The sequence below is a fragment of the Homalodisca vitripennis genome, chromosome 2 (assembly GCF_021130785.1).
Source record: "Homalodisca vitripennis isolate AUS2020 chromosome 2, UT_GWSS_2.1, whole genome shotgun sequence".
NCBI classification, from domain to species: Eukaryota; Metazoa; Arthropoda; class Insecta; order Hemiptera; family Cicadellidae; genus Homalodisca; species Homalodisca vitripennis.
In genome coordinates this window covers 103082890-103101294 of record NC_060208.1, presented here as the reverse complement: position 1 = coordinate 103101294, position 18405 = coordinate 103082890, and the positions used below count along the sequence as shown (strand labels likewise).

Sequence of the window (18405 nt, the reverse complement as noted above, 5' to 3'; positions counted from 1 at the left end):
GCAATCAAATGGACACCCACCAACTGCGACCGGGCCCGGTCCAGCCCTGCCCGGACCAGTCGCAGTGGGCGGGTTTTCATTTGATCGTATGCATTTTGACAGAGTATAAAAGTCCGGGCTGGGCTGAACCGGGGCCGGTCGCAGTGGACGCCGTGCTTAACACGAATGAAGATATTGGTGCAACAGTTCGATTATGTTCACATCAATGTGAAATTGACAGAATACAAAGGATATTATTGGAAGTAACTCGCTCTCGTTGCAGTTGCCAAAAATGGCGTTGTAGTACGTTTGGCGAGAGATGGCATTTATATATGCTTGATGTTAAAGTAATTTGAAGAGTGGCTAAATAACCTACGCGACTATATATTGTATTTATAATATTCGCATGTTGAAGAGGTTGCCAATTCTTTGAAACATAGTGATGAATATTAAATGTTTCTATTTAAGGTAATCGAAAAACCGTGATCATGTGATCAATAATGGTGTACAATTTGGATGCCTATAGGATTTATTTTAAATATATTTGAGATATATAATTAATACAACACTTTTTTTAGTAATCTAGGTGTTTTATTTACCCTTACTATACTATTAATGGTTGTTTTCATTTTACTTATTGTCAATAGCCTTATTTGTTTTAAATTAGTTTGTGCAATGAGTAAAGGTGCAATACATCGTTAGTAGTTCAATTTTAAAGTTTTATAACTTTCACACATGTTTTCTAAAAAGAGTAAAACTTTTTTTCTGTGACAAATTTATTTTTTAACACAAAATAAATTGTAAAAAGGGTTCAACATGTGAATAGCCCAAGTTTTTGACTTTTTAAGTTTAATCCGTTTTTTCAAAATGAATATTAATATATTTTTATTTATTTTAACAGTTATTTTGTTTTTATGAAACTTAATTCACCTAAAACTAACCTAACCCTCAACTGGTTTAGAATATATTTGGGTTTGATGTTGAAAGTGTAAGTAAAACTTCTTTAACTTAAAAGTAAAAACTGTTTCTTTACTATCCTGTGTTTTTGAGGGTTTTGTTTTCAGACTTCAAATAAAAAATCGAATTCATTTACCTATTTGGATATTAAAATGTATTTGTAACAAACTTTTACAATATAAACATTAAATTAGGCTTTGGTACTTTATCATAATTTTTTATAGGCCTACAACTTTTTTTACTATTTTATTTAATAGTAACATTACACTGAAATTCATTTTAAACTAAAATTAAATGACACATTAAGCATAGTATTGTTTAAATAAATTAACATATTTTATAGGTTACGATTACAGTTCAATGTTTTTGAACACAAGGAAGTTCAATTATAAGTTATAGGTTATGAAAAAATCTCATTTTACTGTAGATTTTTAAATAACGAATTATAAAATGTTGTTAATAATGTTATAAGGACATTAGTAATTTAAAACAGAGGGCCTACTATCTTTGGAGCATCGTCTAAAATAAAAGGTATGTATTCTTTTAAGCAGTTATTTTAAAAATATCACAATGCTGTTATTAGGCCTTAAATATTTGAGAAATCTTTATTGTTACATGGAAAGTAAACACTATTTCGTGACTTGATTTTGGCTTGTAAAAATTTTTAGTTACCGATAAAGAGCCAAAAGTAAACCGCGACTATAGCCTTGAATTTTATAATTTTGAGCCTTGAAAACCTTGAAATGTGCTTGAATTTTAGATTTTGGTCATTACTGGACACCCTGTTTTGGTAACGCTGCTCAAGTTTTTATGTCATTTTGTATCTTGTGCAGGCATGACAGTCCCCACCACATCCCTAGCAAGCTTGGCAACCAGTGCTTTATTGGTTTAGTCGAGAGGACAGAAGGTCCATACTTTTTGAGCAACCCTCTTATATGCGTGTGTGCCACGTGTGTGTGTGTTTGTATGTTTTTAAGTAGATTAAGCAAATGAGATTTAGTTTTCGTGTAAACTGCACAAAAATTGTGTTATTTAATTGACAGTTGATTAAAAATCAAAATTGTTATAAGCTTGGTATTGAAGAACGTGTTAAAATAATTCTTTAGTCCTGTCAAAACTTTTTATGGTTTAGCGAATTGAATATTATCATCACAGAGTACTTTATATTCTTTATTCAGACTATTTAATATTTTTTAGGGTATTTCTCCAAAGTGCTTGAAAGATATCATTATTGTTCCTTTGTTTAAGAAAGAAGATATTCACTCACAAAATCACTATGTCTGCCATCAAAGTCAATATTATTTTCAGGAAGATCTATCTACTATCAATACTGCAGAGAACTAGTGTCCAGATTACTGCAGGGATTAAAGAACGGTATATGTACATGGGTTAATTCTTGGCCCATTTTTTTATTTGTTATTTATAAATATAAGAAATAAGAGAAACTGCTATAAAAAAAATATTTTTGTGGCCAAGAGTGTGGCTAAAAAGGGTGGGTTTTACAATAAATAAAACAGACACAAAGCTTTTGGTACTGGAAATAAAAATGCAAAGCATAGTAACCTAAGCCAGAGTGACTACACAAATCAATTGTGTAAATAGTTAGCTACATTTGTTTTCTTCCTAAAAAAAACTTAAATTTATGTACCGTATGTTACAAGTAAATAACTTTTTTGAAATACTTGTTATGCTTTTTATTGTCATGGCTCATTTATTTACGTGACTCTTTGGGTAACCAATCTAAAAAAACTAGCATGCTTTTACATGACAATTTGAGGCAATCTAGGGGTTAAGGATTCAAGTAGGTCTCATTTTGTTGTTAATCATGGTATTCTAAATTTACCAAATTAATTTAATTTCATTTACCAATGTATGTTAAAGTGTACTGTATAGATTCCAATTTAAGCAATTAATTAATAATAGATAGATGAGGAGCGGTTTAATGCATTTTGTAATTTTTTTTGCATTTTGTAATTTTTTTGCATTTTGTAATTTTTGTTTAAAAGTTGCTTTTCATAATTAAGACAAATTTTATAATGCATTAGATCATATAATATTTTTATATTGTTATATATACACAAGGGCCCATTTATATAACTTATATTTAATATAAATATCCAATGAATAAATATATTAAAAGTCCAATTTGAATGTTGAGTTTAGGTCCAGTTCACCTTCCTCTTAGTGTATTAAAACTCAACATTCACATTGAATTAACCCTTCCCACCGTAGCTACATTATCAAAAGTTGTCACATGTTAACATTTACATTTTATTTTCAAAATAAAATCAGTTGTAATAAAACATTGTAACAAATGAGGTTCATTCAAAGAAGTTGTTAAATCTTAAAAGTTTTATATTTGATTATTGAATGGATCTCTGACATTTTGGAAATCAATTTTGTTTATTTTAATATTTTACTACAATTTTACAAAATAAACAAATTTGATTCTTTATTAATTTGATCTCACACTTATCTAAATTATACCCACTGATCTTCAGTTTATACACTGAGGGGAAAATATGGACCCTTTTATAATATGAAGGTACTTAGCTATAGAATGTTGTTTTATGTTGATAGGAAATGAAATTATAAACGCACATTAAAAATATAACACTGAAGTTTATTGACTAAGACAAATATTTACAAATAAATACTATTTACACCATTATGTACAATACTTTTTTTACACAAACATCACAATGACTTAAACAGGAACTTATATAACATTTAAATTATATTATTTTCAATCAACCTCCTCGATGGTTGGTCCATTGCTGGCTTTACTCTGATGTCCTTGAGAGTGGGATTGTCCTGTTCCATGGAGTTTGGCCATTATAGGAGAACACTGTCGCTGTAGCTCCTGCAGGCGATGTTCGTACTCATCCTTCTCTGCCAGACTGTTATTGTCGAGCCATCTCAAAGTTTCTTCACACTCTCGCCTTGCAGCTGACTTATCTTCTTCACTCAACTTCTCTCCAGCCTCATCCAAGGCCTGCTTCACGTTGAAGGTGTATCCCTCCAGCTGGTTCCTCGCAGCAATCTTCTCCCGCTGTTTGTCATCCTCCTCCTTGTACTTCTCCGCCTCGTTCACCATGCGGTCAATCTCCTCTTTGGAGAGCCTGCCTTTGTTGTTCTGGATGGTGATATTCTTGGATTTTCCGGAACTGTTGTCTTTGGCAGAGACATTGAGGATACCGTTAGCATCAAGATCGAAGGTGACGTCGATTTTTGGTACACCACGAGGTGCAGGAGGAATTCCTGTCAGATCAAACGTACCCAAAAGGTTGTTATCTTTGGTCATGGCTCGCTCACCTTCAAACACCTGAATGGTTACAGCAGGCTGATTGTCGGCATAGGTGCTGAAAGTCTGAGTCTGCTTGCAAGGGATTCTTGAGTTCCTCTCGATGATTTTTGTCATAACACCTCCTGCTGTCTCAATACCCAGGGAGAGAGGGGTGACATCAACAAGGAGAACATCCTGGATCGCAGAACTTTGATCTCCTGACAAAATGGCAGCCTGGACAGCTGCACCGTAGGCCACGGCTTCATCTGGGTTGATGGACAGATTGAGTTGTTTACCCGAAAAGAAGTTCTGTAGAAGACTTTGAATTTTAGGAATTCGAGTTGAACCTCCCACCAGGACTACATCATGAATAGAAGATTTGTCCATTTTAGCATCATTAAGAGCTTTCTCTACTGGCTGGAGTGTATTACGGAACAGATCTGAGCAGAGTTCTTCAAACCTCGCCCTGGAGACTTTGGTGTAGAAGTCAATTCCCTCGTAAAGAGCATCAATCTCAATACTGGCCTCGGTACTAGATGATAGGGTCCGCTTGGCTCGCTCAGCTGCAGTCCTCAATCTACGAAGAGCTCTTGGGTTAGATCGCAGGTCTTTACGGAACTTCTTCTTGAACTCATCTGCCAAGTGATTAACGAGACGGTTGTCAAAATCTTCACCTCCTAAATGTGTATCACCAGCAGTTGCCTTCACTTCAAATAGGGAACCTTCATCAATTGTCAAGATGGATACGTCAAAGGTTCCACCACCAAGATCAAAAATCAATACATTTCTTTCACCTTTGAGGTTTTTATCAAGCCCATAAGCTAGAGCGGCTGCTGTAGGCTCATTGATGATCCTAAGAACGTTAAGTCCAGCAATTGCTCCTGCGTCTTTGGTGGCTTGTCTCTGTGAATCATTGAAAATATGCAGGGACAGTGATAACAGCATCTTTCACAGGGCCACCAAGATAGGCCTCAGCAGTCTCCTTCATTTTTGTTAATACCATTGAACTGATTTCTTCAGGGGCAAATCTTTTGTTTTCGCCTTTAAATTCAACTTGGATTTTCGGTTTTCCACAATCGCTTACTACTTTAAAAGGCCAATGGTTCATGTCTGCTTGAATTTTTGGATCATCAAATTTCCTTCCAATTAATCTTTTGGCATCAAAAACTGTGTTCTGTGGGTTCATTGCTACCTGGTTCTTGGCGGCGTCCCCGATTAGCCTCTCGGTGTCGGTGAAGGCGACGTAGCTGGGTGTTGTCCTGTTCCCTTGGTCGTTGGCAATTATCTCCACTTTCCCCTGCTGCCAAACTCCCACACAAGAGTAGGTCGTTCCCAAGTCGATTCCAATAGCTGGCATTTTTCCTGGCATAATAAATCACTTGTAATAATATTGCAAAATATAAACACTTGAAATATACACAGCGTATGAACACGCACTTGTAAACTCGCTTCGAGCACTCAGAATAACTCTGACGTCTGATTCAAACTGAGCAGTCTGCCGCGCGCCGCGTATATAAAGTCAGCTGTTCGGTTCTAGTAGCTTCTCAGCTGTTCCACGCCATCGATCTAGAGCTGTGTTCTCATTGGTTCTGGTCGTTCTCGGCGTTTCTAGAACTCGTTTCTGATTGGTCGACGTGCCGGGCGGATATTGATCACCGCGCTGCGTCACTCGTCTGCTTGTTCTCGAACTTCTGGATTGTTCTCCCAGATCCAACGGAAACGTCAATCACAACTGGCACATCTGTAACATAAAATTAAATATTCTGAATCAGTTTTAATATATCGAACTGATTGAGTATTATCCTTTGCTGTTTCCTAATTTGTGTACCGTAAATTATTTAAGTAGAGTCAAGAGACATCTGTTACCATTTATTTTTGTATACGAAAATATTAAACCAGCAACTTTTAAAATTAGTTTCTTTAGTAATGACTTTATAATTTACTCTTGACACTAAAAGTATTACATAAAATATAAAAATATAGTACAAAATATCAAATGATTTCAATTTGGAATCCAACCCAATATAATCATTGGAGACAAAAACTTTATGAGAGTAAGCCTAAATCTCAAGACGCATTAATTACGTTAAAAATTGTATTGGGCGAGGGACGAAAAGTATATTTTTGCAGCTCGAATTTTAATGTAAAACTAAAACACCGTGAGGAAATCGACTAAAGCGCATACAATCTCTTAAATCGTGTATTTTGTCAAAATTCACAGAAACGTATCTTTTTCCAACCTTATATTGAATAATTCATTAAATTTAATGTAACCAAGTAGAAGAGTACCAAAAGCAAGGAATAATGTGAAATAATAATAATGTGTGTGTTTTCAAGTTACATTTTACAGTTGAGCCAAAAACTATAAATACTTTGTATATATATATATATATATGCACATTATAGTAGAAATCGGTTTTCAATTAATTTGGATTTCTTCTTTAACTCTTAAATCTTAAAATGCACGGCTTATTTTGGTTTTAAAGACTTCTTTTGTAACATTAAAAAAATCTTTTTATTTATATAGTTATGAAGAGTTGTATATTAATTGTTATGTAAAGCACAGAGAACGGGCTATATGGGTGTAAAAATGAATACAAATTCTATTGTTTCACAACGGTTTCTAAAAGTTGACAAAAATAAATAAATAAAAACAACTTGTACATACAACTATATACATCTTTTGAAACAAAAGATGTATACAAAATTCAAGGTGATCAAACCGCCGCAAATTTTATTGTGAAACCCGTAATATACGATTGTTCTTACTTTATATGTATTATACATAATTTTGCTTGTCAAATACATAACAGCAGGTTATATAGGTATGAGACTGGAAAACATTTTTTATGTATAAAGAGTTTGTACAAATTGAAATTGTGTAACGAAGGGATTGTTTCGTTTATATTACCGAAAATTGTAGGCAACATACTACTCGGAGTGACTAAATTGTTGAATACTTTATTGTTAATATGTATGTATATTTATAGGTTGTTTAAAATGTCTGGAAATACCTTAGTATTTTTTAAATTATAGCATATCAAATTTAAAAACTTTGCTTGTTACACGGCTATCATAACTACTTTCTAATTCAATAACCATTACACTCCAACTTCGGGGGTGGCCCTTGGGGGAATGTCATGGAAATTCTAAATGCAAGCTTGAATAAATTTGCACACTGTTTTAAATGTACTATTTCTACTATTAGACAAATTGCCTAAAACACTTCAAAAGCTTTATTTATTGCAAAATCGCCGGTGTTGAAATAAGATCAATAAGGCCACTTTTACGTAGGATAAGTGTTTTAGGATTCACTCTATAAAAATGGAGCGATTTGAGTACGTACCCAAAGCATCATTTTACATGAGTATAAGAACGACCGGGTCGTCACTCGGTGAAAGTGACACTATTTAGAAAATGTCGTATTTTGTGGACAATAACACAACTGCAGCTATATGAAATAGTTTTTTTTAACAAATACTTTACATAGGAACATGTTAAGATGAAAATTCTGTACGAATAGAACTCAATCATTGAGTGAGGCCAATGTTTTGCCCCTTCAGTTTTAAAAGGTGAAACTAATTCCGATATTTAGGAAAACTAAATACTTTGAAGTAGAGTCTTAAAGCTACAATGATTACTTTGGTGAAATTGTGGACACACAGTACATATCAGGCAGTACATTACCTGTATAAAATCTCATATATCTGAGACCAAAATGTCAAAAAAATCATGCCAACAGAACAAGACCAAAGCTGCCCCACATAAAGGAACACAGTACTGGCTGCACATGCATAAAGCTATGTGTCTGTGAAGTTGCGAATGTCACATAAAAATGAAGAGTACCTACTTTAAAAATAAAGTATTATAATGCCAATCTTGTGTGTTCGTCTTTCTGACGATTTTACATGATTTCTGGAGTAGAAAAGACGCATTTTAACATTATATTGTGTTCCTATGGCCCAATTCTGGGGCCAGTTCTTTACACAAGGCAACATATTGGATTCATCAATGGAGAGACAGGTCAGTATGTAAGATGAGGACACAGCTCTGTATTACGAGTTGACACAAAAATACACTCGTAAATACAAAATGAAACAAGATCTTTAAAACAAAGCTTTAGTTGAAACTATAAAAGTAAAGTAAAGTAAAGATGTCTTATTTTACCAGGCGAAGTTAGGGTTAAGAAGCACTCTCTTAACACTTAACCTGGGTACCAACGGCTTAAAGGTGACTTTCGAACCACCACCAACGGCCGGTCAGGCGGGCTGCTTGCAAGGACAGGATCGCTCAGCGGTCACCCATCCAAGCAGCAGCCACGCTCGGCGTTGCTTGATCCGGTTATCTTGCGATAACCGTTGTACCCGCTACACTACGCCATTGGCTAACACATACATCATAATCCTAACAATACTATAAATGCGAAAGTGCTTTTATTTGCTTACATATTGTTTGCTAGACGCGTAAATTATTCAACCGATTGTACTGAAATTTTACGTGGATATTCTTAGGCTTCCTGGTATGAATATAGGCAGTAGCGTAGCCAGAAATTTCGTTCGGGGGGGGAGTCCGAAACCGGAGGATCCGGGGGACGTTTTGTATGTGATTTGCCAACGAATTCACTGGTAAAAGGTAAATACCAAAAATATGGAGCTTTAGTAACTACGCCTTAAAGAAAGTGGAAAAATGTAATAGGCAAATTAAACTCTCACAGCAACTCTCGTACCACAAATTTTACGAAGAAGTACTACAGCTACAGAAACTTTACGAAGTTCGATTCTGGCCGAGTAGAAGGCACCAAAGTGATGTTGGATTCACTGGATAAGAAATAAAAAGAACAAAACAGAGCTTCACTCAAGCGTATAATTGACACAACTATATTCTGTGGAGAAAATGAAATACCCCTTCGAAGACATTGGGCCACTGACGGCCGAAAACCCTTTAGAAAATGAGGGCAGTTTTCGAGCGTTGCTCGGGTACAGATCAAACTAACGGTCGGAAAATGCACCGGAAAAACTCTACTGATTAGAAGTTCGGCTACTTTGGATTTCACTGATTGAGGTATTTATGAATGTGTTATAATGACGATTTTTTGTATCAATACACTGCAGACGAGTATATAATTATCGGAAAAAATCAAAAATCTCACTTTCGGTCGGAAATAAAATACACCTGAAAAACTCTAATGATTAGGACTTCAAATACTTCGGACTTCGGTTATTGAGGTAAACGTGGTATTTTTGATTGAGTTAGGACGACAATTTTTTGTTATCATTAAACTGTACTCGACTACCTATATAATTATCGAGAAAAAATTACTTCCGGTCGGTAAATACCGAAGAAAGCTCTCTACTGATTCGTTTTGACGATTTTGGATTTCACTAGTTGAGTGGTTGCGGTAAAAGTAGTACTTATAATTATGTTAGGACATTGATTTTAGAGATTAATTCAACGCCGACTAATAAATATATAATTATCGAGAAAAAAAAACAAAAATAATCACTTGCAATCGGAATATACTAAGGAAAATGAAATAATACCTCAGTCAGTGAAATCCAAAGTAGTCGGAACTTCTTATCAGTATAGTGTTTCCGGTGTATTATCCGACCGGAAGTGATCTTTTCAATTTTTCTTTTATAATTATTTATAGGTATTAGTCGGCGTTCAATTGATACCAAAAATCAATGTTCTAACATAATTATTCTAAGTACCACTTTTATCTGAACGACTCAACCAGTGAAATCCAAAATCGTCAAAATCTGAATCAGTAGAACTTTTCCTCGGTATTTTCCGACCGGAAGTGATTTAATTGTTTTTTTTCTAGATAATTATATATATATATGTATTAGTCGACGTTGAATTAATACCTAAAATCACCGTCCTAACATAATCCTAAGTACCACTTTTACCTCAACCACTCAACCAATGAAGTCCAAAATCGTCAAAACTTGAATCTGTAGAGAGCTTTTCTTCGGTATTTACCGACCGGAAGTGATTTTTTTCTCGATAATTATATAGGTACAGTGTACAGTTTAATGATAACAAAAATCGTTGTCCTAAGTCAATCGAAAACACCACGTTTACCTCAATCAATGAAGTCCAAATTAGTTGAAGTTCTAATCAGTAGAGTTTTCAAGTGTATTTTCCGACCGAAAGTGATTTTTTCGATAATTATATACACGTTTACAGTTTAATGACACCTACCATCAACGTCGTAAGTTAATTCTAAGCAGTCATTTTACGTCCCCAAGACGAATTTGAACGAAGTGGTCCCTAATTTAAACTGTTCGCCGTGTTACTTTCAGGTTACTTTGCGACGTCACGTGACCGCGCCCTATAGAAATATCGTGATTACATTACACTATCCGAAAGACCGAACCCAAAAGTATCGTTTGATACTTTGATTTAAACGAAAAAAAAAAAACAATTATATTTTTAACAATGGTCACTTCAATCAATTAAATCAATCAATTTTATGTTTGTAGACAAGTAATGATAACTGTCCTTTTTTCTCTTGCTCCATGCTTTATTTTTTAATATGTCTTAAAATTTCGGGGGGGGGGTCCGGACCCCCTGGACCCCCCCTTCGCTACGCCACTGAATATAGGCCTATTCGTATTTCTAAAATCCCTCCAAGCTACGCCCCACTGGTCTATATAGCAGCTAAAAATTACATCTTGGTCTCTAAAGTTGTGAAATATTAATTGAAAGAACCTGTCACATGTAATCAACTATTCTGTGTAAAGATAGTTTTATGAGCAGAAACGTTTAAGTAATTAAACCATTATTTTCAAATTGTTTATATTTATAGGTTCTAAGCACCACTGTAGATGCAAGTGCTATAAAGTCTATTTTGGTATATATCCGCATTTGACATAGGTAGGGTCTGAGATAAATAGCTAACTGTTCTAAATACAAATTCTGAAGAGTAGGCCATTTTGAACACAAAATAAAGCTGTTTCAGCCATTTATAAATTTAAATTCAAAGAGTGATGTAAAAGTACCTTAGTTCCCTTCCCATCTTCTATACGTACTATCGATTCAAATTTGAGCTGGCTTAGGGCAGGGATCTACATCAACCAGTAAGATGCTAGGATAACTTCGCATCGAACAACAAAATGCGGTAGATTTCGAAAACTTGTTATCACAAATGAGGATCAAGCTAATCAAACATTTTTCCTCTTTTGTATGTGTTTAAATAGACAGACAAATTACATCAAAATTCAAATCTTTATTACGAAACTTCCCGTTGTCCAAGGTGTTGTACTCAGTTGAGGGGTCACTGTAAGCAGGCAGGTTCATCAGTAACCAGACATTCATTAATGTATATATTATTCTTTAGCTCACCTCCTGAAATCCGAGAGGCAGCAGTGGTGATCTGTGCTTGGGCACTCCACACTCAAAGGATGAAATTCATTTTCATTTGTACTGTCAACAGTATTTTAGTATGAAATGCAAAAATCATTTTAGTTGTTGCAACATTTTAAATATAATCCTCGGCCGTACTTTAGTCAATATTAAAAAATGTAGTATTGCTTAAAACATTCAAACCGCCTTTGAGTTATCAAAAAGTGTGTCGAAATGAACACTTAAAGTATATCCAGAACCTAAAAACGTATGTTGAAGTCTGTTAAAAGTCCATGTTTAACATCAGAAAGGCAAATAAAAAGAAATTTGGTGAAACAGTTAGACGATTTTATAATCATTTTGGTACCTATCTGATAATGAAATTACACCTAAAAAAAATGCGATCAAATTGAGCGAAAGAGATAACTGATAACAGAAAAGACATTTTTCATACTTCCACATTAATTTGTATTAATGTATTTGTGTTTTGTATTTGTATTAATTTGTATTTGTATACCTGCATGTGCCGTAATTAAAGTCTGACAATTCCATAATTAATTGTGTATGGTTATGCAAGGATTAAATTACTGTTATTACCACAGAGTAACCTTATTTCTCTGTGGTTATTACAATCCATTCGAATATTAATAATAAACATATTCTCTTGATTAAATATTCTAATAACAATATATAAACTCTAAATATAGAATAACACCCACATCAAACATTTTGTTTTGTGAGTTATAACAGAGTGCCTGCAGTTTAATTGGGTGGCAAAAGTATTTTATTTGAGTATTCAGACAATTGAAGGCGTCAACAATTCATTTGATAAATCCACATTCTTAGTGAATGTCATGTCCTTCCTATGAGGTCTTCTACTATTTTGCTTTGACATAATATTTCTTCGTGAGAAGCAGTGTATTGTTATGATGATAAATAAAATTAAGAAACCTTTTACAATACCCCGTACAATTTATTGGACAATAACAATAACATTTAATATGTCAGATGTATAATTGGCAGAGTTGGTTATACAGCAGTTCATCTATTTCGGTAATGTTCAACAAATACGGTCCATTACACAATATCAGTGATTTTTTTTAAAAAAGGAAAATGTAATTTTTAGGTTTCATTACACAAAATATAATATGTTTTTAAAGTGTTTTAAAACACACTATTATTAATTTTGAATTGTTCCATTACGAGATATGTTTCCTATTCTATTAGCATAAATCTCCCATGATTTTAAATAATTAATGTACCGTAAACCATTAATATGAGGGAGGCGCCAAGTAAATAGAACATACGCTTTTAAGAATGAATTATTAATATTCCCTCGCTTGTAATTAATATTAATCGGAGCTGTCAGGAAGTACGGTACAAGGAATTGCTAATGTAAATTTTTTCGTCTGGTGAGGAATAAACTCATCTAATTTTGTATAGAAGTTGAAGAAAATATGACATGGAATTTAAAGTATTGACACTTTTCACATCTCGAACCTTTCCTCATATGTAATACTGTGGAAAGTTTTACAATGATTTACACAAATTGTATATTATATTTTAGTATAAACACTTTTTCGGAGCCACTTCCGTCAAAGAGTCGTTTTTACAAAAACATAAGTTTGTGTTATAAAATCGTAAGCAGAGAATACAGTAGACTGACTAGGACGAAAATGAATGTGCAGATGTAGATTGTAAACATCAGGATAGCAATACTTTGTTATCAAACTTTTCTATTTTATACTTTTTAACCGAAAAACTATTTTTAACAAACATACAACATTTTATAAAACTCCATATAATAGGCTTATTTAAATATTTAACATTAATTGTGACATAGTTCACGCTTATAACACTGAGAGAAACGTCATATAATATTGTGTCACAATTCTTAAAAATTTATAAAGTGTACATTTTAGTTTTGAGTATTAATGAAATAGAAAGTTCGCCAATTGAACATAGAGACTTAACTGTAAATGTCCCGAGAGTCTTTTATTTTAAATGTTTACGTTTTAAATCCTACTCAGGACTCTACGTAATAAACATAATGTTCTCAATATTGACTGTTCTGTAAAACAGTTGTCTGAGTTCTAGTGGCTTATAAAGGCGGTTTTGAAATTTGCCATTTGTAACCAATTAAGTAGGAAAAAGTTGAATACAGTAATCCATATCTGCATGAAAATGGTGTAATAAAAGATTTTAAATTTAAGTAAAAATATAATGAGCTATGACAATTAGCATATCCTAACCAAAACTGTCCACAAGTCTCAAAATTATTCCTACTGTAATGAGGAAGTGATCACTCAACACCTACACATGACAATATATTGGTTTTGCAACAATTACCGAAAGCATTATGTGTCTGTAGTTTGTTTGGGGGGACTTTGAGTTTATGTTTACTGACTAATCTGGACATGGTGGCATGTGCTCTGCTCAGATCGCGTAACCTCTGCTAAATTGGTTTAATTGTTTGCACCCTGACAGCTGAGGCTGCTGCCACAACTGTTCTCATATGATACGAATATAACAAGATTTTTAAAATTTTGACTAATGGTCTGACCATCGATATAAAAATTGTACAGAAGAGTTTTTAATAAAAAACATTTTATTTTTTCCCAGCAATTTCCATTGTTCAGTGATAAAAAGCAGTAACATAACACATCGACTCTGTGATATAATTCGTTAGTTGGTCAAATTTGACATGGATGAGATTTTTGTGATATACTGTACTATAAAACTGATACAGTCTTTCTTATTCCTTTACGTAAGCAAAAATCTTTACTGGTGTATAGGAAGCAGAAAAATTTCATCTTTAAGCCTGTTGTTACCTTTTAAGCTTAACCTTATTAGTTTGGTATTGATTTTAATCTTGAAGTGAGGAATTATTTATAGTTACAAAATCCTTAAAACATATATAAATAACTGTTATTATGACCAAGAAGTTATTGCAATATATTTAGCGAAATGTACATTATATTATTTTAGTACAAGTAAGTTACATATAAACTAATGACCTAGGTTATGATTGGACAATTTCTCTACTCAGGTTAGAACTTGGGACATATCATAAATTATTTCTTAATTTTGATTTATGTTCATTTTCACATTATTAAGTTTAAGCTTACATTCCATGCACCCTAAATATTTTATTCAGTACACGTTTACGACGATGTGTACCCCGTCGCGCGCGATCTTCGTGCCGTCGTGTACCCAACCGTACAGCAGCGTGCCTGCGCCCGATGGAGTATACGTTGCTATGCATTTCTTTATTGCGTTTATATTAGTCTGACCCAAGTGGTTTGTTAAATATGATCCCGAGCTTAAAGAAATACCTCAGACTATCGTGTACTATTCGACAGCATATAAAAAGGTCCGGAAATAAGCCGTTGTCGTAAACGTTTTAACTATTTTATGGATCAACTTTGTTATTCCATTGTTTGCACCATCTTATTTTTATTATTAGCAGACTTTGCAATTTTGTTCTGTTTTCCACAAATATCATTATATAATTGATTTTACTCTTACCTAGAACAGTTGTATTTTAGTATGGTGATTTTAACATTTTTTAGCACTTATTGAACATTATACATTTTATGATTCGCAAATTAGCATAACTTGAAGAACATCTAATTTCAACTAAATATTTATATAAATAATTATGCTATATTATAGAATTATAAAACCCCTAGAGACACTTGTACCTAAAGACTTGTTTAAAATAATAATAATAATATCTATTGCTTTGATAGGGTATGAATATATTTTTCTCGTTACTACAAATACTTAAAATGTATTTTTAAAGAAAAATAACCCTACATATTTTAAACATAAAAGTGTTATAGAGACAGTGGTTTTTACCACTTTTATATCTTGAAGTAGTGGCAAGTTACTGCGATTTATTAGAGCCAGTCACTGGTAGTGAAAGTGGGCACGTTTAGATAATTTGGCGTTAGTTTAGAGATTTATTTTTTCAAAATCATGTTTTAGTAAAACAATTAAAATGATCTGAAAAGGAATTAATTGATTAATATATTTCAAACATTAATACGGCATTGGTTATATTTTATATTTAAAAATTGAAACCTAAACAATGGTTCAACATAGGACTCAGAAGATTTGGTTATGCGGGAACGGGAAAATACAACTTCTGTAGTGTAAGATCAAAAATTAGCGCCGCATTTCTAGACATTTAATTTATTAAATTTATATTGAAAAAATGTGACTCTGTTGACTAGTGTCAATTAAAAAAGATGACACTACTCAAATGAAGCTACAGAGAAAACTAATGCAAGTAGTTTACTAGTATGTAAAAATCTGTACTCGTATATTTTCGTCCAATGGTTCAAACGTTCTGCCTCACATCAAAATTATGATTATAATGGATATACACAAATATGATTATAATGGATACACACAAAATATGATTATAATTGATATACACAAATACGATTATAATGAGTATACACAAATATGATTATAATTGATATGCACCAATATGATTGTTATTATGCACATGCTAATTTCATTTTAAAATTAAATTATAACTTTTTAAGATAGGTATGGAAACATAACCTTGAACACCATTAAATATATTTTTCAAAGTGCAAATTCCATTTACAAAAGGGAAATGAGAATCTTGCCGGCCTTGGTAGTGCTAAACCACTGCCCACGTATTCATAACATAAAATGTGGGTCATTGCTACTAGACGTTATCTTGTTTAATCTTACTACACATGCGATCATACGCGCGTGCGCACGCCAACACACACACACGCACGCGCGCGCGTGTACCTAATAATAATAATCACTTTATTGCATTCTTTCAAAAATTTTTACATCGTATCGCAATCGTCAATAGTTTAAGTCAATTTACACGATTTCATCTACACATGCACGCAACCTCATACTCACAACTCATACAATCATTCAAGACACAATCGCATTGACCTCAGATCCAGCACTCTCAAATATCCCAGTGGCTTATCATGCATTCCTCAACAGAGTAGAAAGCCTTGGGCACCAAAAGGAGAGCGAGACGCGTTTTAAATTGATTTTGATTATTGGAAATTTTGATTTCTTTCGGGAGCCTGTTGATTAATCTGACACCAACTTCTTGCGGTAGATGTTGCGCTAATGCCAATCTGCGTTGATGAGTTCTAAAGTTGTCCTTGCCTCTAGTTTCATATTGATGAACGTTCCTGCCACGAATCAAGGTGCACCTTGATCTGCAGTACATGATCACCTCAAAAATCTAGAGACAGGGCTGTCTTTAAAAGAGATGGAAAACTCCCAGTCTTCCATGAAAAATTGATCAATTTTGTTAGATGACTCAAAATATGCTTGAAACAGCGTTTGAGTAGCTACACTGACATCCCACTGGCGTCACTGGTCTTCTCTATATGACACGTGCTGCCTCCTCCTCACACACATGAGCCAAAGCCATGGACGCAACAGGTACCCCAGTCTCTCCTCCATGAGACTGAGGATTCTTAAGTGACGAATTTGTAAAAGCAACGGTTGATAAGTATTTATTGAATTCATTTGCCACTTTTAATTTATCTTCATTATTAACTTGGATTGCAATAGATTTGGAACACTTGTTGGAACCTCCATCCCGAGATTTGAAATTGAAATTCTTTATTAGTTCTATGACATCAATTACAATAATTATTTTTATATAACCTTGTAATGACAGTGATGATCAATAAAATATATTATACTGTGTTATCTGTTATTAATATTACTTAAATTTTCTTCTTTGTTGCATCTAAAAGGAACAATGTTCAAACGATTTAAATAATTTAAACATGAACTCGATAAATACATTTATATCGTATTTATATTATATTTTATATAGTAAACTTGTACGATATAAAATATAAACTGTTTAAAAGCTACACGAATATAATAATTTAAAAGTATAAATTGAACATGATAACTACTATTGTGACAGCAGCGTCGCAGCGAAGGCAGCACGACCTATTCCTAACAATCCTCGACCGAGTAACGTCAAAGTCAAAGTCAAACCTTTTATTGCCGTGTACAATACAACAGTTATGTGGCAAAAGTCATACCGGATAAATCTATAATTTTTACATTCGGTCACAATACTACATTCAGACATATAATCTACATTCATGCATACCACTCACTCGCCAATTCTGTCTACCGCCAGTGTCAGTCTTCTAGATTGAAGGTCTCCCAACTATAATCCCAAAACTCGTCGACACTATAGAATGTTTTAGATACTACAAAGCGCTTCAGACGAGTTTAGCATCCGGATGTGAGTGTATTCTATGAATTAATACACTCCATTGACAAGACGAGCGTTAAATAATGTTCTAAAAGCCGAAGTTGCCTGCACTATCTTCGACTCAGGCGGAAGTTTCCAAAATAATTTAGCTCCCATATTCTGAGGAGAAGGGCAGTCAGATAAGAGCGGTGCGACGTACTGCCTCAGGTCAACCCGCACTCTAGTATCGACCACCCTCCACTACTTCATTATTGTACAACGAATGAAAAAATATAAGCAGACTTGCGGCTCGACAAGAACAGCGCATACGAAATCCCACCAAAACGCGGACAGCCTATTTTTGGAGGGTGAATAATCTCTTCAAAGGGTACTCAGCAGACGATCCCCACCCAAGCAAGTTATAGCTAAGTCGAGACGGGATGTGAAGAGTCACTTACTACCTTAAAAACTATATCTTAAGTCCAGTATTCATTTACTATATTTAACTTTCACACCTTGAGCCAAGACAAGAATACCATCTAGAACAGAACCTTTATTGTAAATTATTCAAACTTTAAACGAGCGCATTTGTTTTAAACAG

The 18405-nt window shown here is 33.8% G+C and overlaps 1 pseudogene; it reads right to left on the bottom strand.

Moving 5' to 3' along the window:
* Positions 1 to 3538: 3538 nt before the first annotated feature.
* On the bottom strand, positions 3539 to 5727 carry LOC124354496 (annotated as a pseudogene).
* Between the last annotated feature and the right edge of the window lie 12678 nt (positions 5728 to 18405).